General features: G+C 40.7%; 1 long non-coding RNA gene across 9 annotated transcripts in view; it reads right to left on the bottom strand.

Annotated features, from left to right (window-relative positions):
* Nucleotides 1-22,101, bottom strand: part of LOC103217718 (uncharacterized) — a 267,900-nt gene that overhangs the window by 212,849 nt on the left and 32,950 nt on the right. For all 9 annotated transcript variants that reach the window (XR_012094288.1, XR_012094287.1, XR_012094284.1 and 6 more), the window contains one exon: nucleotides 17,940-18,081. This is a non-coding gene — a long non-coding RNA (uncharacterized lncRNA). The remainder of the gene's footprint in view (nucleotides 1-17,939; nucleotides 18,082-22,101) is intronic.

Here is a 22,101-nt window from a genome sequence, read left to right on the forward strand (position 1 = left end):
TGCTTCATTGATTAACAAGTTGAGTTGAGTCTCCGGGCCCCTGACCTCACTCTAGATTTGGTGCCGCAGAGAGAGGGAGCTGGACATTCAGGAGAGGTCTGGGTAGAGTATTAGCCAAGGACAAAGCACTACACTGGCTCTCGTGTAGCTTAGATACCAACGAAAAAAACGATATGAGAATGTAATGAAAGCCTAATAAAATCCATTTCAAACCACTGCAGGGTAGGGTCAAGAGTCCTAGGGAGAGTCCAGACAGGGACATGTGTGACCGCTGAAATTGACATCTCTCCTGGCAAGCCCCACTGCTCACTTTGATTGGCACCCAGCTCAAGAGCTCATCACAGTAGTTTGAGGCATTCAATTCGCTGGGCTCTTTCTCCCACCAACTCAGCTGCTCCCCCTGTCCCCTCAGGGATTCTCTCTCTGGCCCAGTGAAAGATGACCAAGTAGACACAGCAAAATATGTTTTTAGAGGAAGAGGAAAAGGAGAAGGAGACCATGGAAGCACTTGTGAAAACATGTTTGGGAGAAAAACAAGACTGGACTTCTAGACTGATACTATTTTGCTTCTAAATAAACCATTGGAAAATACTACATAATAGTAGCTAACTTTGACTGAGTGTTTACTATGTGCCAAGCTCTTTCTAAATACTTTTCATATGTTAGCACAAGCTTCACATCAGCCCCTGTAGTTTGTACAGTCATCGCCCCACTTGTCAGATGGGGAAAGTGGGACATACACCCGTGGTTATGTAGCTAGTAAACAGCAACCTGGAAGAGGAATCCAGGACGCCTGACTTCAGAGTCCAGGCAGGCTCCTCTTTGTCTTCTGTCTCCCCTTGTCTATCCAACACCTATGCTGGACGGCCATTGCTATGGCACGTTTTATAGAGAGAAAATGAGAAACACAAAAGCTGTATGACCATCCACAACCCTGATGCTATGAAAACTCAAGTGTCTAATGCCTCCATTGTTTTTTCTGCAACACTGGGCATATTTAACCAAATGATTTGATGAAAATAGTCCTGGAACCAAATCCAGTGTAGCAGGTACATTAATAGCACGAGAAATGGAAAGCAAAACACAGATGAAGAATTGTGCTCTTTTTATCAGTTGGATTGTTCTCTAATCATTTCATGTCTGAAGTTGCAACTATAAATCTGAAGTTGCAACTATAAATCTCCCAAGGATAGGAATATATATTTCTTTTTAAATATAATAGAACATCGACATGTAGTATGCTTGATAATTACTGGTTAAATGAATCCATTCATAAATCAGCCACATTTGTTGAATGTCTACCACGTACTATAATATACAGCAGGAAATGAAAGATCATAACAGAAACAGATTAATCCTGACTTCCTTTTGATGGCAAACAGGATAACATAAATACTTTTAAAATAAAAAATAAAAGCATTCTCTCTTTCTTTCTTATCAAGAGAACTCAAATTCATTTGGGGTGGCAAGGTACTCGGTTTAAAAACCCTGCCCTGACCTGGATTCCCTGATGGTTAGAGGAGGCCATGGAACCAGTGCTGGCTGATTAAATGTAAGCAAAAAATCACAGGGTGGAGCTTCTAGGAAAGCTTTTGAAAAAGGCACCAGCTCTGCAGGTCTGCTTCTCATCCTTCTACCTCTTCTTGCCTGGAGCATAAACACATGGCTGAGTTTCCAGCCAGGATGACTGTGGAGAAGCAGGAAGGAGCCCAGGTCCTTAGTGGCCTTCACAGATACCAGCACCTGCCCTGGACTGTCCCGCTGTGGGTTCATGTCACATAAGGAAAATATCCACCTTCCTCGTATAAGCCTAGGAAGCCAGGTTTCTCTTCCATGCAGCTGAACGTAACCACAATTGCTGATGACTGCTTACCTGGTCTGCTTACCTCCCTCGCCCCTTACTGGTTTTGAGAAGCCAATATAATTCTTCTAATTCTATATATACGACCACAGGCAGAAATATTTTTAAAGGGGAAAGAAACTCAAGGAGATACAATAATTACTAATTACACATTATATAACTCTTACAGGTTTGATTATTTTTGGAAATTATTTAGAAGAAAAACATTAGATATTTTATAACACTTTTTTCTTCACGGTCCCCATCTGTTTATTTTTTACACCTTTTTGATGAAATCACTGTTCATATTATTTGCCTCTTAAAGTTTCTCTCATATGAAGTTTTTGAATGATCTCCCACTAGAGTTTCTAGTTGATTTTAATTACTATTTCTTGTTCCAAACTAAACTGTATCATGACATCTGGGATCTTCTAGATAATATTAGATTTGAAACATTATGTAGTTTATTCTTAGAGTTGAAATCAAGTCTTCATATAACTTCTAAGGCACTTATTGAAATGACTGCTCAAAAAAAAATGCTAAAGGAATCAACTTGTTCTCTCAGATATTTAAATAGTATCCTAGTCATCACTTAAACAACGTTGCATAGTTAGCCTTGTACTCATATAGCATAAGCAAACGTATTTAGGTCAACCTCAATATTTTTTGGAACTGTACATATTTTTTCACTTCACAGAACTACCTCACAAACTTGATATGTTGATATGCCATCTGCTAGCTTTACAGTCTCAGTTATTCATATACCTCACGTCAAAACACCACCTCACTTTGCTTAATTGCCTCATAATTGAGAGAAGTTTGTTTCAGATTGGGAGTTATTGGAATGACTGCTTTATTTACTCCCAAACATTAATACTCTTCACCTTTCAGTGTGAGGATCTAACTTTTAACTTGGTTAAAAGTTACTTTAGAAAATATTCAAAAATAAACATACTAAATGAAGAATCAAACTCAGAAAAATTTGCCTGGCACCTACTCAAGTTATGCAAACTCATAAATAACTAGGAGATGAAGTTTGGTACTGATGAATTGCTGCACAGCATGGGAAATTTATTTTTTAGGGCAGTCTCTGGCTTTTAGAAGCTTAAATTACATACATCTCTTAAATACAAATGACTGCACCAGCCAGTGGGCTCCTAAAACTCCCCTTTCCTCTCCACTGTCACTATCTAGAATTTCTCCTGTCTCTCCTCTTTCCTCCTCTTCCCCAACTATAACCCTTGTGCTACGGAGGGCCCAATCTGCAGGGGTAATAGAGATGGAAACAAATGTGAGACAGGAATAAAGAATCAACCTTCATTACTCATTTCTTCTGTCCCTCCTGTGCTTTTTAACTTCTCGAATTACCTGTTGAGGGCAGAGCGAGGGGAGCCTCCTTATGACTGCATACAACCTGCTTCATGATCTGGCTTCTATGCATTTTTTCTAGTGTCATTGCCTAAAAAGTTGACCAATTCCTAGGAGGAACCCTACCCAGTTCAGTGTGAGCATCAGCCCAGTGTGGGTCTAGCTCCTCCCTGACCTCCTGGGATGAACATTCTTCCCACGTGCGGTTTCCTCATTTCACATCTTCCTGACTACACACTGAGCAACTTGAGAGCAGAAAATGACATTCATTTTTTGTATCTTCAAGGACCAGGAAGCTAGCTCAGTGTCTGGTGCTAAGCTGGCAAAAAAAAAAAAAAAAAAAAAAAAAAAACAGGCAGTGCTTAAAAAATATCTGCTGTAGCATTACTAAATGACCCTGGCACCTCTCCAAGTGCCTCACCCCAGAGACCCTACTCTTGCCCTCGCCCTACGCGCTCCCAACCAGAAGTTACTCTTACATTGTAAAGAAGATGAAGTTAATTGAGTTGATATGATTATAGATAACAGCTAACATTTAGTCAGCCTTTATGCTGTCTAGATACTATTATAAATATGCTACATCTATTGTGACCTTTAATTCTTGAATCAACCCTCTCAGGTCTTGATGTTCTTCCTGAGTTAGAACTCCAGAACACATGTTCTCTACTCCGTTAATAGCCACTGACAGAATATTGCCAGGTGTTAAAAAACAAATGTGACAACTAGGTAGGAGCATAGAGAATAAAAAGATAAAAAGTATATACGCCTATAATCTATAGCTGTTGAAACATATCATTGTAACAAGTACTGAAAAGGAATGCCCAATGATAAGCAGTCTTTTTAAATATGTTATTATTGTTTAAAAAAAACTCGTAATGTAATTCAAAGGTACTTGTAACGAGCTGGACCTACGTTTCAATGAATATCGGAACCAACAGTTAATGGAGGCTCCTAGAGAATGCTTGAAATTCTTAACTCTCCTTTTGCTTTTTATTTTTAGTCTTTGCCTTCTTTGCCAAATCCCCAAGCTGAGTGCTCACTGCAGATGCTGAGAAGAGTGGCAGTGGGGGAGGAGAGCTGACACTTGTTGAGATTGGTAGGGAGGGACAACCAATGCCGCTTCCATCTTGTGTAAAATGTATATAAACACGTCTTCAAATCTTTCTTTCCAACCAAACCTTCAGCCCCACCTAGAAGGAAATTATGGAGTGACCAGTAACTGAGTGTCTACTGTGTGGCAGGCTCCAGGAGGTTCGTGGCACAGTGGCTTTTTCCACAGTGGAACAGAAGAGGTAAGTCAGGTTAGAAACCACGTGGCAGTAAATGAGGAAGTAAAAGAAGTCTTAGCAGAAAATCAGTGAGGGATGACTCCAAAGCAGATTGAGAATCAAGAGTTATTTTAGCTCGGCCTGGTTTGGTGGTTCACACCTGTAATCCCAGCACTTTTGGAGGCCAAGGCAGGCAGATCACTTGAGGTCAGGAGTTCAAGACCAGCCTGGGCAACATAGTAAAACCCCCAACTCTACAAAAAATACAAAAATTATCTGAAAATGGTGGCATGCGCCTCTAATCCCAGCTACTCAGGAGGCTGAGTCACAAGAATCTTTGAACCCTGGAGGCAAAGGTTTCAGTGAGCTGAGATCACCTGGGTGACAGAGTAAGACTCTGTCTCCAAAAAAAAAAAAAAAAAAAAAAAAAAAAAAAAAAAAAAAAAAAAAAAAAGTTATTCCAACTCAGGGATTTGTGCTGGCAGGTTTGGCCCCTCCCATATCTCTCTATATCCCCAAATTCCCCTACCATTCACCTACCCCAGGCTATCCTACTGGACAGGGTTTCTACCCTAGCCAACCTCGACTGGTTCAGGAATATGAGAATCTCCTATCCCAATACGTGGCTGGAAAGGAAGGTAGAGGAAGGATAAGGCCAGGTCTGCCAGAGAGAGGACATGTTCCTGAATCTCTAAGCAGAACAAACTTTCCCAATCAACTACCTCTCAACCCTGCTCATCTCTTACCATTGGTTAGGCAGGTTGTAAAGTTAATAGGTTTCTGTGAGCCGGGCAAATGGGCCTAGTCTAGGCACTTAGGCAATGTGCTTAACTGTTGCTGTGGGAAAATTCATGGTAAGCACCCTGCAATCAATCATCAATGAACAATTGAAACCCAGCTCCTCATAACCAGGCACCATCCATATAGACAACATGAGCGAAGGGTTGGGGGTCATTGTCCAAAGGCTTTATGCAGAGTTTTAATTTTTTTGTCATTATCATTTTTATCAGACTTCTTTTCTTGCCATATTATTTTGCCCAGCTTAAGCAGAACTTAACTAGGTTTTTCTAATTCAAATTTTTTAAATAGATAAGTAAAACATTATGAATACAGTTAAGGCCTTCCAAGACCCCTCCCTGATTTCATTATCTCATTCCTCATGGGTAACCATTGTCCTCAATGTGGTGTTTCTCATTCCATGCATGACTATATACTTTCACTACATATGTGTGTGCTCATTAACAACATGTATTTTTGCTTTGCATGTTTTCAAACTTTACATAAACGGTACACTGGCCAGGCACAGTGGCTCACGCCTATAATCCCAGTACTTTGGGAGGCCGAGGTGAGAGGATCACTTGAGGCCAGAAGTTCAAGGCTAGCCTGGCCAACACGGTGAAAACTCGTCTCCACAAAAAATACAAAAATTAGCCAGGAGTGGTGGTGCACACCTGTAATCCCAGCTACTTGGGAGGCTGAAGCAAAAGAATTGCTTGAACATGGGAGGAGGAGGTTGCCGTGAGCCGAGATCGTATCACTGCACTCCAGCCTGGGTGATAGAGTGAAACTCTGTCTCAATAATAATAATAATAATAATAATAATAATGTTTTTAAAATAAAATAAATGGTACACAGAACTTGAATCTCTTACTGTGTGCTCACCATTTTTTCTGAGATGTTCTCATGTTTACATGGCTCTAGTTAATTCATTTTTAGTTGTAGCATTCTATTATGTGAATTATATGTTTCTATTCATTGGTATTCTATTACTATTACTACTCAGTATAGTCTTCAATTGTGGTCATCAATTATGTAACTGTATCATAATTTGTTTCTTAATTCTCCTAAGGAACAGAATAAGTGGATGATAGAATATGAGCATTTTTAACTTTAAAGAGATATTTAGTAACATTTAATAAAGTAATCAAACCAATTTATATAATTTATACTCCTACTAACAGAGGTTGAGAGCTCCCAAAGTTTCATATTCTCAGAAACTTTTCCATTTTTGCCCATATGATGGAGGTAATATTTAATCTCATTTTTATCATGGTCTATATACACAGATTGAAAACATTTTTTCAAAAAGATCTTATAGGTCAGTGGTTCTCAAAGTGTGTTCTGGGGACCTCTGAGATCCATACAGGTAGTCATTGAGGTCAAAACTATTTCATAATAATGCCAAGATGTCATTTGCCTTTTTAACTCTCATTCTTTCACAAGTGTACAGTGGAGTTTTCCAGAGGCTATCTGACTTGTGACATGTGATACTGCAACAGACTGAGTATAGAAGCAGATATGAGGATGCAGCTGTCTTAATTATTAAGTCAGACACTGAGAAGATTTGCAAAAATGTAAAGCAATGCCACCAGAATTATTTTTGTTTTGGAAGAATTAACTATGTTTTATTTTTAAATCATATGTCAACATATAATGGGTCTATTATTGTTCTTATAGGAATTAATAAATACTTTAAAATATTTCAGTTGTAATTTCTTATGTGGCAAATATTACTAGATATACATATAAACAAGAGCTCTTTGGGGTCCTCAATAATATTTTAAGACTATAAAGGAGCCCTTATGAGGCCAAAAAGTTGGAAAATTGCTGTTACAGGTCATACCCTTTTCTCATCATTCCTACTCAAATGAATGCCAGCTGACACTTAGAGGGTGCCGTGTGCAGATGGGGCATGTGCTAATTGCTCGACGGTCACTTTTCCTTTAACCCTTATGATACTCTTGTAAGCAGGTGCCGTCATCAGCTCCACTTGAAGGAGAGTAAGCTGAGGCTTGGGGCAGCTGGGTAGAGTGCCGTGGACACACAGCCAGCAAGGGAAGCCATCCCAGCTACTGTCCTCCCATCCTCTCCAGTTTTCTTCTCTTAGTCATTCTCTGAGTCAGCTAGCTTGAAGCCATCTACACTTCTTTGACTCATCCCTCTCCTTTTTTCTTGAAATGATCTACATTCTCTCCTGAAAGCAGCAGAGGGACTCAAGGTTTGGACGCTGTGCTCCTGGAGCTGCAGCCGCCAGTAAGCATGGCAAGGCCCCAGGCTTCCAGACAATAGAGCAGGGAGCCAAGGGGGATGTGCAAGAGGAAACCCAGGAAATAGACCCTCCAAAAGGGCAAAATGAAGGGGCAAAAATATTTGGTAGTCAGGTTCTAGAAGGAACGATTGCTGAGGCCCTGGAAAGGTAGATTCCTTTCTTCCAGGATCCAGCCCATGAGACAGGCGGAAGTATTAATCATACTCCTCAATCTCTTTTCCCACTCACTTACTTCATTCAGCAAATACAATGGTGTGATAAGTGGGCAGTAATGGGGTAATAATAACAGTAACATTTATTGGGCACTTACTATGGGAAAGGGACTATTTTAAATACTTTGTGGATATTAACTCATTTAATCCTCATCTGAACCCAGTGAAGTAAGTACTTGTCTTACACATGGAAAAACTGAGGCACAGAAAAGAAACATCAAAGTGTAAAGGAGTGAGCAGGGGAAGCACTTAACTTGCCCCTGGGGCAAGAGGTGATGAAGAAAAGCTTCTCAGATATGGCACATGTATTTGTTTCCTATCGGTGCTGTAGCAAATTACCAGAAACTTAGTTATTTACTACATTTTTTCATAGGTGGTTTTCAATGGCCTACAGAAACTTAGTTATTTAAAACAATATTTATTGTTACAGATTTATTATCTGACAGTTCTGGTGGTCAGAAGTCTGAAGTGGACTTCACTGGGCCAAAATCAAGGTTGTTGGCAGGGCCGTGCTTTCTTTGGAAACTCTAGAGGACAATCTGTGTCCTTGCTTTTCTGGTTTCTAGAGATTACCTATGTTCTTTTGGTTCATGGCTCCTTCCTCTAGCTTCAAAGCCAGCATTCAAAGCTTCAAAGCATAGCATTGCCTCTCTCACTTTGTTTTTTGTTTTGTTTTGTTTTTGAGACAGGGTCTCACTCTGTCACTTAGGCTGGAATGCAGTGGCACAATCTTGACTCACTGCAACCTCCACCCGCCAGGCTCAAGCAATACTCCCATCTCAGCCTCCCGAGAGGCTAGGACTACAGGGGCCACTACTGGTAGTTTTTGTATTTTTTTGTGGAGATGGGATTTCGCCATGTTGCCCAGGCTGGTCTTAAATTTCTGGACTCCAGTGATCCTCCTGCCTCAGCCTCTCAAAGTGCTGAAATTATAGGCGTGAGCCACTGCCCCTGACCAGCATTCCCTCCCTGATACCTGCGTCTGTCCTTAAATCTCCTCCCTCCCTCCAATGCAATGCCTCCCTCTTATAAGAACCCTGTGATTACATGGGTCCCACCTGGACAATCCAAGCTATTTGCTCATCTCAAGATCCTTAACTTGAACATATTTGCAACGTCCCTTCTGCCATGTTAGGTAACATATTCACCGGTTCTGAGGATTAGAATGTGGACATCCTGGGTTGCAGGGGGCATTATTCAGTCATTTAACTAATCCTAGCTGATATTTATTGAAAGTCTACTGTGTGCACTCTTCTAGGCACTAGGGAGGTAGTGATAAATAAGATCCGAAGACTACGTAGGAGTCAACCAGGTGAAATGGGATGAGGGAAAATGTGCTCTAAGCAGAAAGAACAGCATAGGCCCAGAGAGGGAAGAGAGCAGGTCGCTCCAGAACGTGGAGTTCAGTTTGTCTATTAAGCATTGGCTATCCCTGGCTGCTTATTAGGATCTGCTGGGGAGATTCTTTACCAAAGCCTCCTCTGCCCCTGTCCCTGCCCCAAGTTCTGACATCAGAGATGGGACCCGGGCACCTATCTGGTGTTCTAACATGCAGCCAGGAGAAAAATCACTGGTCAGCAGAGTGGCATGAAAGAACGCAGATGCCTAAGGCCAGGCATGGTGGCTCACAGTTGTAATCCCAGCACTTTGGGAGGCCAAGGAGGGCAGATTACTTGAGGTCAGGAGTTCAAGACCAGCCTGGGCAACATGGTGAAACCCCGTCTGTACTAAAAATACAAAAATTAGCCAGGCATGGTGCCACACACCTGCAGTCCCAGCTACTCAGGAGGTTAAGGCACAAAAATCGCTTGAGCCTCAGGAGGTGAAGGTTGCAGTGAGCCTAGATCGCACCACTGCACTCCAGGCTGAGCAACAGAGTAAGACTCTCTCTCAAGGACACCAGTGCCTAGTCATGGGGCTGGAGAGAAAAGCAAGAGCCAGCTCACGAAAAATCTTATAACTCACGAGTATGGATCTTACACAAAGGGTTTAATCAAAGGGGCAACATAATCAGGTTTGTTCTTTACAAAAGCCCTCTTCCTGCACAGTGTGAAGCGAGTGGAGGGGGGCAAGGGAGGAACTGGAAGATGATGGAGACTGGATTTAGCATAGGTATAGTGGGAATGGATGAAATCCATTTCATTTGCAGGAAGCAAAGATAAGAATGGTTTCTGGAATGCCTATAATTATTGCGACAGTCTCCTAACTGGATTTCCCAACCCCACACTTTTTTCCTTCTGATCAGCCCTGCGCATCACCACCAGATTTACCCGTCCTTAAATACCACTTATTATGTTAAGGAATACTAGGCAGCCTAGTGATTAAGTGTATTTGCTCTTGGACCAAACAGACTGGATTCAAATCCTATCTCTGCCACTTTACTGTGCTCCATTTCCTCATCTATAACATGTGATACTAAAAATAGTGTTTACATCACAGGGTTGCTTTGAGTCAATGTAGGAGCACTTCTATAATTACCTGTGTATGGTAATCATTCAAAAAAAATCATTATTCAAACATCTTCAATATAAAACCTTCTGTTTTCCATTTGCTGGAATGCCAAGGTCTGCCTGTCCAGATCCTTCACCTTTTGGGTCTACCCTGCTACTCAGCCTCGTTGAATTCTGTCCCCAAAATATGTCGTACGAACACACCAGATACAGCACCTTTGCGCCTGGGTCATGCTGCTTTCCTCACTTTGAATGCCTTTATTTTTCCCTGCTACCCTCCCCAATCCTTCTGCCCCTTAAATGCTTATCATTGCTTCTAGAAAAGTGACTCCCAATGCCATGACTGGTGACCATATGACCATACCCAGTATAGTCATCTTTCCCCAGGGAGGACTGCCTGTCATTCGTACCAGGAGGTTATCATTCCAAATAACTCACAAAGCCACTCACGCTCGTAACTGTCACTGCTATCTAAATGCTAAGCACTCACAGAAGGCCCAGAGCATAAACCTGTCTTTCCCATGCTTTGTGGAGCACCACGGATGCCCCTAGAAGCCCATAAATAAAAAACAACTTTGCTATGAGTTAAGTTTTCATCAGGACTGTCAGCTGTGAAATATTTAGAGGCTTTCTTTAGTTATTAAACTAAACCAATGTTGTGTATTACAAAGAGATAGGACCAAAAATATGTGAATTAATTGACCAAATTATATTTTAGCAGTTGTCCTTACAGGAGAAGCGAAGTCCTACCCCAAGCAGGACTTCATGAAGCATATGTGTCCTTCTTTGCCTCATGTCCTGTCATTTTTACAGATTTCTTGAGGCATGAATAACAAATAATAGACGATGCAATATTAAATTGTACAATTTGATAAATCTCATGTCCTTTTAACCACAAAGCTTTATAATAATCATTATTTTTATTAGGCTACTTAAAATTCTCTTCTATTTTCAAACATGATAGTGTAATATTAAAATCCAAGTTTGCCTACAATAAGGCTTCCACACCTATAAGTTACTAAAAATTTCCCTTAGCTGGGAAAATGTGTTCCAGAATTTGAAATTCTAAAACCAAAAGGATTTTTCTTTTCAATGAAAAATGATAGGCACAGTGGCTCACATTCATAATCCCAACACTTTGGGAGGCCAAGGCAGGAGGACTGCTTTAGGCCAGAAGTTCAAGACTAGCCTGGGCAACATAGCAAGATCCCCATCTCTACAAAAAAAAAAAATAAGAAGAAAATTGACATGTGCCTGTAGTCCCAGCTACTTGAGAGGCTAAAATGGGAAGATCTCTTGAACTCAGGAGTTTGAAGCAGCAGTGAGTATGGAGTATGATTGTATCACTGCCCTCCAGCCTGGGTGACACAGCAAGACCTGTCTCAAAAAAGAAAAGAAAAGAAAAATGATTGCTTTGCATTTTAAACCAAGACGTTATAGGCACTCGACTTGCTTTTGGCTGGAAATAAAAGATTTTGTATAAATTGGGCCTCTCATTAATTATCATCTGTCTATAGATTGAACTCAGTTTGGTAGAGAGTGTTTAGAGACAGACGTTAACTTCTGTGTTCTCAGGAAGGTTGAGAGTGAGAGAGTGCATCGAAGTGACCCCACGCATCAGACTCAGGCAAATGTTCACAGTGAGGCTGAATGCTAACCTCTCATTCATTCATTCAACCAACGTTTACTGGCCCCTGCATTTTACTGAGCTGAGTGGCTCTGCCCCATCAGTAGCTTACAAACTATTTTGAGAGATAAGACACAAATTGTCAACCCCTGCAGTGACCCAGCAGGCAGCTGCAGCCTGCTCAGGACCCAAACAGGCCTGAATAGCATGGCTTTATCAATGTAGGAAGCCAGCTGTGGGTGGCTGGGAAGGGAGTGTTGGTGGTGGAAGGGGGACCCAAAGTACTACATACACACTTCCCATGACCTGCTGTGATGGACCAGTCTATATGGTTTGGTTTCTGACTCAGTTTCCTAAACTCTGAACTTCTTGATATTTTTTCCCTGAGAATATTCCTGCTGGAACTGAAATCTTTTCCGGAATCCTTGCCTGTCAGATGAGCCCCAATTGTCACTGCCATTCACCAGGAGCTGGCCTTTATTTCCTAAGCCTATAGCTGCTGGTTAATGTTCAGCCTCTTTATAAAGCAGTGGTTAACCCCAGCTGCATATTAGGATCTGCTGGGGGAGATTCTTTTCCAAAGCCTTCTCTGCCCCTGCCCCTGCCTTCAAGTTCTAACATCAGAGGTAGGACCTGGGCATCTATCTGGTGTTCTAATATGCAGGCAGGAGAAAAATCACTGGTCAGGAGAGTGACATGAACAGACATAGGTGCCTAAGGCCATGCGCAGTGGCTCATGCCTGTAATCCCAGCACTTTGGGAGGCTGAGGCAGGCAGATCACTTGAGGTCAGGAGTTGGAGACCAGCCTGGTCAACATGGCAAAACCCCATCTCTACTAAAAATATAAAAATTAGCCAGGCATGGTGACACTGCTTTGAATGGACTTTGTATCCAAAATCCAAGCAACTATGAATGGACTTTGTATCCACACTTGCCTGACCATTAAATGTCACCATGGGCCTTTGTCAAAATTACAGATTTCTAGCCCCAACCCAAGACTATTTGAGAAACTCTAGGGAAAGAGCAGCCTCCCAGATGAGGAAACTGAGGTTCAGAGAGATTAAAGTACAGGCTCAAGTCCACACATGTGAGTGAAGAGCCAGGAATAGAATCCGGATCTGTGTAGTCCCACCTTCTTTTATGTTAAAATGAGACAAATGGGAGGGTGTGGATCCATATTTACCTCTGCCCACTCCCTTTCCTCAATCAGAGCATTTTTATTCCATTTCTTGGAGTCCTACACTTCTTCAGGTTCCTTCAAGATTATAATCCCCTGTCATAAACTCAAATGCCACCAACAGATAAATGGGCATAGCCAATGATTGAAGCAGGCTGGGTAGCAGGCACAAGCAGCACCAGTGGAAGGCAGAGACTTTGGAAAACCAAGAATCCTTCCCTTCCCAAGGTGGCAGCCACTACTCAGCTCCTACCAGCTGTTTCCCATGAGAATGTGCACCCAGCTTTGACTAAAGATTGAGATTTTCAGGTGAAACCTCAAAATGCCACTCGCACGATTACATCACACCATATAACACTCCATCTTAGAGACTGAAAAAGCAAATGGCTATGGTGTGAACTGCCTATGGAGAAGGCTGCATGGCAGGGAATTACAGGTGGCCTCTAGGAGATGTGGGCCTCAGTCCCACAACCCAAAGGAACTGAATTCTGCCAACAACCATGTGAGCCTGGAAGAGGATCCCAAGTTCCTAAAAGGAATGCAGCCCAGCCAGCATTTTAATCTCAGCCTTGTGAGACCCTGAGCAGAGGACCCAGATAAGGCAAGCCCACAGAAGCTGTATAATAATAAATGGATGTCATTTTAAGCCACTAAGATTGTGGTAATTTGTTACACAGCAATAGAAAACCAATGGACCCCCCTCAGCCTGCCCTTCTCAGACAGTGCATCAAACTCCAGAGGTTCCTCTCCCCATCTGCCATCATTATTTCCATCCCTAACTGTCCTGATCTCAGCGGGTTGTCAAGAGTGTATTTAATGTGACAAACTGACTTACCATTGATGACTTACCTACCCCTCCTAGGGATTCTTTGCATTTTTAAGAGAGAACTTAGAGAGGTACTGGCTAAAGCAGAGGAATAATTGGTTAAAATGATGGAATCTCAGAAAATCATGCAGGAAAGCAGAAGTTATCTGGTGCCTGCAGGTTGTCCCACGTGGCCTCAAGCCATGGTTTTTACCTAGAAATAAGGTCAGCCCAACCAAGAAAACACTCTAAACAGTGGGACCGAGAGTTAGAAAATGGGTTGACACATATTAGGAAAATTTATTGAGAAAAGCCTCCATTTTCTTCTCCATAAAACAAGGGTGAGACCTCCCCTGCCCCTGTGACTGGACTCTTGTAAAGATTATGCAAGTTGATGTACATGAAAGTGCTCTGTAAATAAAAGATATATTCAAAAACATCATTGAAGTGAGGAAGCAATCACCGATCATTTAAGCCAACAGGATCCTGGGCACACATTCTGATTTCAGTCCTGCAGTCTCAGTGCTGACCTTGTGCCTGTCTGTTGGCAGGTTTCTGTTCCCTTGTCGCCTCTCAGTTTCAGCCAGAGGCTGACATTCACTTCTCCCAGCATCCATGCAGCTGACAAAGGCCACGGAGGGATTGAGATATGTTCCTCTCACATACAGCAGCCTCATTAACCAAGGAGGAAACGCTTCCCAGAATCCAACACAGATATCTAGAGATGTCCCCAGACACCAGACCAAAACAGCCCCATAATAACCCCCAGGCTCCAAAAAGGAAATCACCCCTAGTGAGAATGAGAGCACCAAGTCCTTCAAACCCAAGCAGCCAAGCCCCTGAGAGTCCTAGAACACTGTCTCATCCAACAGGGCTCCACTGTGTCCAAATCCGTATCTCCAATGGCAGGAGCAAGTGACCACTTTGTTCTGATGTCTATATGGCATATAGTAAGAGCCTCATTGGACAAGCAGTTTTAATGCATTTAAATGGACAAGAGAAAGGGTGGCGAGGAAGAGAATAGGAAGATTTACTCTTAATATATTTTAGCAAACATTTTTAAAATGCATGAGAAGAAATAAGCCATTCTAATTGTAAAGCCAGATGTTGAAATCAAGGATCACATGATGGATTAGAGGAGAAAAAAAACTCTCATTCCATAACTAAACTGAATTATTAAATTCTAGAATTCAATAATAGTAAAATAACAATAATGTTAATACAACCATAACAATACTAGACATTTGCTGAGCTTACCATGTGCCTGGAACTGTGCTAAATGCTTTCCATGCATTCTGTCACTCAGTCCTCACAACAGCCCTGGAGGAGGGAAGGTGTCATTACTGTCCCTATTTAACAGATGAAGGAACCAAGCCAGCTATGTCTGCCTCCAGAGCCTGTTCTCTTACCATGATATCATCTTGCCCCCTCAAAATGAATATGCAAAAATGTGCCCCTACTCCCCAGAAGAGCCAAGGAGGTTGACCACAAATCTATCAAGTTCATGGTAGTCCCTTCTCCCACACTTCCTCATCTAAGAGCTTTGCCAAGCATGCCTGGAGAGGTAATTCTCTTCCTAACGTCCTCAAACCTCACAATCATCCTCCTCTCTTCAGAGAAGAGATAATAAGTTCCACACAATCGCTGTTAATATTCATTGGTATGTTTTCTTCTTTAGAAATAAAATATGAATAATATACTCAAGTCCTAAAACAGTCCATGTGCTTTGACATTTTCAGAAAGTAAGAATCCTCTTTATTGAAGACAATCTAGATAATTCCATTTCCCCTGCAACTTGGTGCCAAACAAACAAATGGATATAGCCCTAGAATTCAAGGAAGAAATGGTTTGCTTTCCCTGGAATAACTTTATATTCTTGTGGTATTTTTGCCAGGCTACATCGAATTTTAATTGTTTGGCATTCTCTTTAAGGACTTCAAATCAGTAATCAATAGGAATCTGGAGCTAGTAAGTTTACAGTAGCATTTAAGAAAGAAGCATGAGTTTTAAATGATCAAATGATTGCAACCTGAAATTAATATTTAGTGCATTTGGAGAATGTGAAGTTTAGGCAAAACTGAGAGTGAAAGCAATAACTGAACAATGGTAGCCTCTGTGTGGCAGAGTAGATAGGTAATCACTTAGATGGGCATTTGAAAGCCAAAAAAAGGTGCTACATTCTCAAAGCTGCTCTTCCACAAAACAGACCTAGTCCTTTAGACCATGGAGAGTTTCCTGGAGCACAGTTTGGAGGCATACCTAATTATAAAGAAGGAAGAGATGAAGGAAGCAATGGAAGGAGGATCAGAAGGACCGAGTGAGGGGAAGAGGAAGAAAAGAGGAAAAAGATAAAGCAAACATGTAGACTCTGAGTCAAATCCAACATGGGCAAGTAAAATCTGTATAACAACAACAAAAAGATTTTCAAGTTTCTAGATATGAAATCTTATGAAATCTAGGCATTAAAAATACAAACACAAAAGAATATTAGGTAATATATTCGAATTCTTGGTATTAGAATTCGACCTGTAGTTCAGGAGATGATAATAACAATGTTGAAGGCACAGGAAGAAGTGGAAGAGCACGGTAACAGAGAATATTATTTTGGATACTTGTGCTATATAGGTAAATAGTAGTTTACCAATGATCAGTTTTCATAATAATTGTTTTTATTAAGGGCTTTGTATACTCATTTCTGCACTACCACTATTTGTAATACTCTAATCTCTCTGGAAGTCTATCAAATAACTATAATTATTTGCATTGGTACACAAGAAAACTGAAGATGAGTGAGGGTAAGTTGCTCAAAGACACACAGATAGAGGCAAAGCTGCTCACCAGTGACAGCTCTGGGACCACCCTCAAACCTGTTTAATCTCGAACATCATTATCATCACCAACAACAGCCACAACAATGTTAATTGAGCGGTTTACATACAGTAACACTTGTAATACCCATCATAACCTCTTGAGGTAGTTATTATTGTCATTCCAGTTTTACATAAGAGAAAACTGAGGCTCAAACAGGTTAAATCATAGGCAAGGTCGCCTCCCTATTAAGGTGATGGACTTGGGATATGAACTCAGGCAAGCTGAGTCTATGCATTTAACCACTGCATGCTTCAATATTTTGTAAATTTTAGAAATATGACTAACACTTTAAAACACACCTGTGTGAATATCATAGAACTAGCATTTCAATAAATGTTAATAAGTGGCTTGCTCTATTGCATTCTTAATATGAGAATTAGCATCAGAATCAGGTCAAATTCAGTTACAGGTAATTTAATGCACAGACATTGGTTTTGTTTTATTTTCATTCTCTCATTTTGATGGAAATATGCTGTAATGAGTGAATTGTGATAAAGCACAACGATAGTTTATTGAAGAGATTTAAAAAAGAGCTGATGCTTCATCTTACCATCTTTCTAAAGTGACAGTGAATTAACAAATTAAGAAAAATGTTTTAAACAGAAAACAATACCGGAGGTGGCTGGACATTTTTATTTCCTACAGACTTGGAGGTATATATGTATTTGTGGATGCACATAATGTGGCCTATTAGGTCTTTGTAACTGATTAGGACTTCAGTATGTTTGTCTGTCAACAAACAGGAAAAATAATGAACTTGGAAGAGCTTGGCTTATCTTTCCTTTTCTACTCTCTTCCTACACTTTAACTTTAAAATTAAATTGGTAAGTTACAGGTATTTATCTAATAACTGAGAGGTACTCTCAAAGAACACATTTTACAAAACATGAATTAATCAGGATAAGAGAGGCTATGCTACATTGAAACGTGAGCCAGTGAGGGCCAGTGGGGTGTCTCACGCCTATAATCTCAGCACTCTGGGAGGCTGAGGCGTCCTAAAGTGGATCACTTGAGGCCAGGAGTTTGAGATCAGCCTGGCAACATGGTGAAACCCCGACTCTACTAAAAATACAAAAATTAGCCGGAGATGGTGGCACACTCCTGTAGTCCCAGCTCCTCAGGAGGCTGAGGCAGGAGAATCGCTTAAACCTGTGAGGCGGAGGTTGCAGTGAGCCGAGATCATGCCATTGCACTCCAGCCTGGGCGACAAAGCAAGACTGCATCTCACAAAAAAATTAAAAAAAAAAAAAAAAAAAAGGCCAGAGACTTACCAAAGTTGAATTTCTTGCTCACACGAGTGCTATGGCAATTGGGCAACTCCCGAGCATCTGTCCTCTCTTTGGGAACTCAGTAAACCAGGAGGCATCCATCCAATGGCTTCACTGTCTAAGCACATGGCTTTCCAGATCACAGCTGCAGAGAAAGACAGGAGCTGAAGGATTGCACACAGGCTTGTAAATGGTTTGGTTCAGATATGGCACATGTCACTCCTCTTGTAGCTCAATCACCAGCATCGAACTCAACCAAGAGTGACTGGAAAGGTATGGATGCACACATACCTCTGGTGGGTAAAGAATGTCTCTGCCATAGAGCATCATATACATGCTTCCTTACTACTACTACTACTACTAATGCTAATACTGTATGTTTATTACAACCAAAGTTTGTTTGCTTTTTTCATCTTTTTCAAGAAACAAACTTTTGGTTTTATTAACCAATTCTATGAAGGTTGTTTTGCTTCATTAATTTTGCTTTTATCTTTAATCTGCTGTAAATTCATTTACTCTTTGGGATTTATTTTTGTTCCTTTTCTATCTTGAGTTGAGTACTTTATTTTGAATCTTTCTCATTTTCTAATAAAAGATCAAGCCTATAAATTTCCTTCTGAATACCTCTTTGGCTGCTTTCCACAGTTTTGATATATACTACTTTCATTGTGGTTTCATTCTGAACATTTCACAATTTTATTTTGACTATCTCTTTATCCAGAGAATTATATATAGATGTGCTTTGTTAGTTTCCAAATGTATAGATATGGAGCCACTCACTTTTGTTGTTAATTTATTATTGTATTATATCATAATCACACAACATATCACCCATATGAAATCAAACATTTTTTAACTTATTGAGATTTTATTTCTGGCAGACTACTGCTACAGATCTTTTTGTAAAAGCTCCTTAGGTAATTCTTTACCTTGCTTTAGAGAGTGAGAAAAATTTAGAAAAAAAAACAAGCCACAAAAGAAATCTCAACAAGTTAAAAAATGTTTGATTTCATATGGGTGATATCACATTGATTATGGTATGATACAATAATAAATTAACAACAAAAGAGAGTGGCTCCATATTTATGTAGATACCACTTTGGTTGCTTTCCACAGTTTTAATATATACTACTTTCACTGTGATTTCATTCTGAACATTTCACAATTTTACTTTGACAGATCCAGGTATTGCATTTTTATCTGCCACATAATGCCCACCATAGCAATGACACTCACATACACCACTAGTTGAAAACCTCAGCTCTATTTTGTAGATTTGGAGTTTAAGGACTTGGGTGATTGGGAACAGACTGCAGGAAAAGCTGACTGGGTGGTAGTGGATATGAAGAATTTTCTTGGTTTATATTAAGTAGCTATATCTTGTTCATCATTATATCTCGTTTATCTTTGTATGCACAATGCCCAGTACAGAAAAAACCGTCAATAAATGTAGATGACTAGATGAATTAGTAATTACCTAGGCAACTATGAGCATCGCATGATAGCTAATGGGATAGCAAATAAAATGCCATTTCATCTTCTGAAATATCAACGGCTTGTGAGAAAGTGTCACAACATTTACTTTACTTTTGTATTTTCCCCCATGTACAATGTTAAGCACAAAGTAAATACTTTTTTCTTTTTTCTTTTTTTTTTTTTTTTTTGAGATAGAGACTCACTGTTGACCAGCCTGGAGTGCGGTGGCATGATCCCAGCTCACTGCAACCCTCACCTCATGGTTTCAAACGGATTCTAGTGTCTCAGCCTCCCGAGTAGCTGGGAGTACAGGCATGTGTCACGACGCCCGGCTAATTATTGTGTAATTTTTAGTAGAGACGGGGGTTTCACCATGTTGGCCAGGCTGATCTTGAACTCCTGACCTTAAGTGATCCACCAGCCTCAGCCTCCCAAAGGGCTGTGATTACAGACATCAGCCACTGCATCCAGTGGCAAATAACGTCTTTTTTTTTTTTTTTTTCCTCCGAGACGTAGCCTCACTCTGTCGCCCAGGCTAGAGTGCAGTGGTATGATCTCAGCTCACTGCAACCTCCGCCTCCCGGGTTCAAGCAATTCTCCTGCTTCAGCCCCCCAGGTAGCTGGGATTACAGGCACCCACCACCACACCCAGCTAATTTTTGTATTTTTAGTAGAGATGGGGTTTCACCATGTTGGCCAGGCTAGTCTTGAACTCCTGACCTCAGGCGATCCACCCGCCTTAACCTCCCAAAGTACTGGAATTACAGGCATAAGCCACCGCACCCAGTCAGCAAATACTTCTTAAATGCAATTTATGAGCATGTGTATTAGTTTCCTATTGCTGGTATAACAAATTACCACATACTCAGTGGCTTAAAACAATATAAATATGTTGTCTTACAGTTCTAGAGGTTAGTTCTAAATAGGTCTCACTGAGCTAAACCCATGGTGTCAGCAGAGCTGCGTTCTTTCCTAGAGCTTCTAGAGGAGATCTGTTTTCCTGCCTTTTCCAGCATCTAGCAGTTGCCACATTCCTTGGCTTGGGACCTTGTTCCATCTTCAAAATTATCGGTAGCAGTTTTTTCTCACAATGCTATTTCTCTGTTTCTAACTCTTTTGCCTCTACCTTATCCACTTAAGGACTCGGGATAATCTTCTTATTTTAAGGCCAGCTATAAACAATTTTAATTCTATCTGCAACCTTAATTCCCCTTGCTGTGTAATGTAACATTTACAGGTTCTGGTTGTGAGGACATGGACACCTTTTGGGGGGTCATTATTGTATCTATCACAGCATGTGAGACAAAGAAAAACGACAAATAGAAGAACAGACAGTGAATGGACAGACACAATGGAGTGACAGAGTTAATAACAGTAATAACACTAGAGATATCAGGATTGGCGCATGGACTACAAGATTCTAGAACAAGGCCTAAAAAAGAATCTATCCCACACTATTAGCTAAATTCAAGCACTTGCACACACGTGAGTACACACACACATACACACACAAATATTCTGGTTAGCTGATGTCACTGCTGGGATATTACTGTTTACTAATAATAAAACAAACTAAACAAGGCATGAATGGCACGTGTGTTATTTATAGTTTTTGTAGAAAAAGTTCCCAAATTCCTTTCTTCCTGAAAAAGGATAATTTTCTTACCCTTTGCATTCTAGTTCACCTCTAAAATGTCCAAAAATTTCTAGGAAGGCAGATCATTTGCCTCCCCAATTGAAGCCATCACCATGCAAGGACTGAAGGTGACTGTCAAAGTGCACTCCCAAGACGGCACCACTGGCCTAAATTAGAGGAAGAGGCTGGTAGACATCACCCCCTTGTGCAGAGGGGCAGAGAAGCCATTCCCCTTCTGTCTTGCTGGAGGTAATTTCTTGGCTAAAACTCCATGGAAAATGGTTGTTTGGAAAGTGAAGTTCCCCAGAGCTTTCAGAATCAACTTTTTTTTTTTTTTGAGACAGAGTTTCACTCTTGTTGCCCAGGCTGGAGTGCAGTGGAGCAATCTCAGCTCAGTGCAACCTCCACCTTCTGGGTTCAAGCAAGAACCAACTTTTTCATCATTTTAAATCTACTTATTAGAAAATCTCTCTAAAACATATTACAGAAAAAGAATAATCATACTGAGTCAATACTGCATGCAAAGATAGAATGGCATGGAATAAATTATTCATTTCCTTGCCTCCTGAAGAGTACTCTGAGTGCAATTTTAACCATTCTTTCTGGCTGTGAACCTCAGAGATTTTTACGGTTCTGTAGAGTAGATAGAATGCCAATCTTCTTTGCATATTTATGTCATTTTTAAAAAGTTTTTTTTGTTGTTTTATTTTGTTTTGTTTTTGCCTCCTCTGTGACTGTCAGTGGTCACTTTTTAAATTTTGGTTTTGTCAGTGTGACTTCCTTTAACAGCTTCCTTCCTCTTCTCCTTTGCTGTGGAAATAGTAACTGGGATACCAATCTAGTTAAACTTGTAAGTAAAATGAGGTTAAGTGAGATCCTAATAAAGATACAAGATACTTACAAGTTAAGTGTATGAGATTTAAGACAAAACCAGAGTGACACTGCATGCAGGACTGCCCATTCCATCTGGAATGCATGACCGTCTGTCATCTATTTGGCTACTTAGAAGCTATTTTTACCTCTTCTCTATTTTTGTTCTGAATAGGTTAGTGT

Source organism: Chlorocebus sabaeus, chromosome 10, assembly GCF_047675955.1.
Source record: "Chlorocebus sabaeus isolate Y175 chromosome 10, mChlSab1.0.hap1, whole genome shotgun sequence".
Classification (NCBI taxonomy): domain Eukaryota; kingdom Metazoa; phylum Chordata; class Mammalia; order Primates; family Cercopithecidae; genus Chlorocebus; species Chlorocebus sabaeus.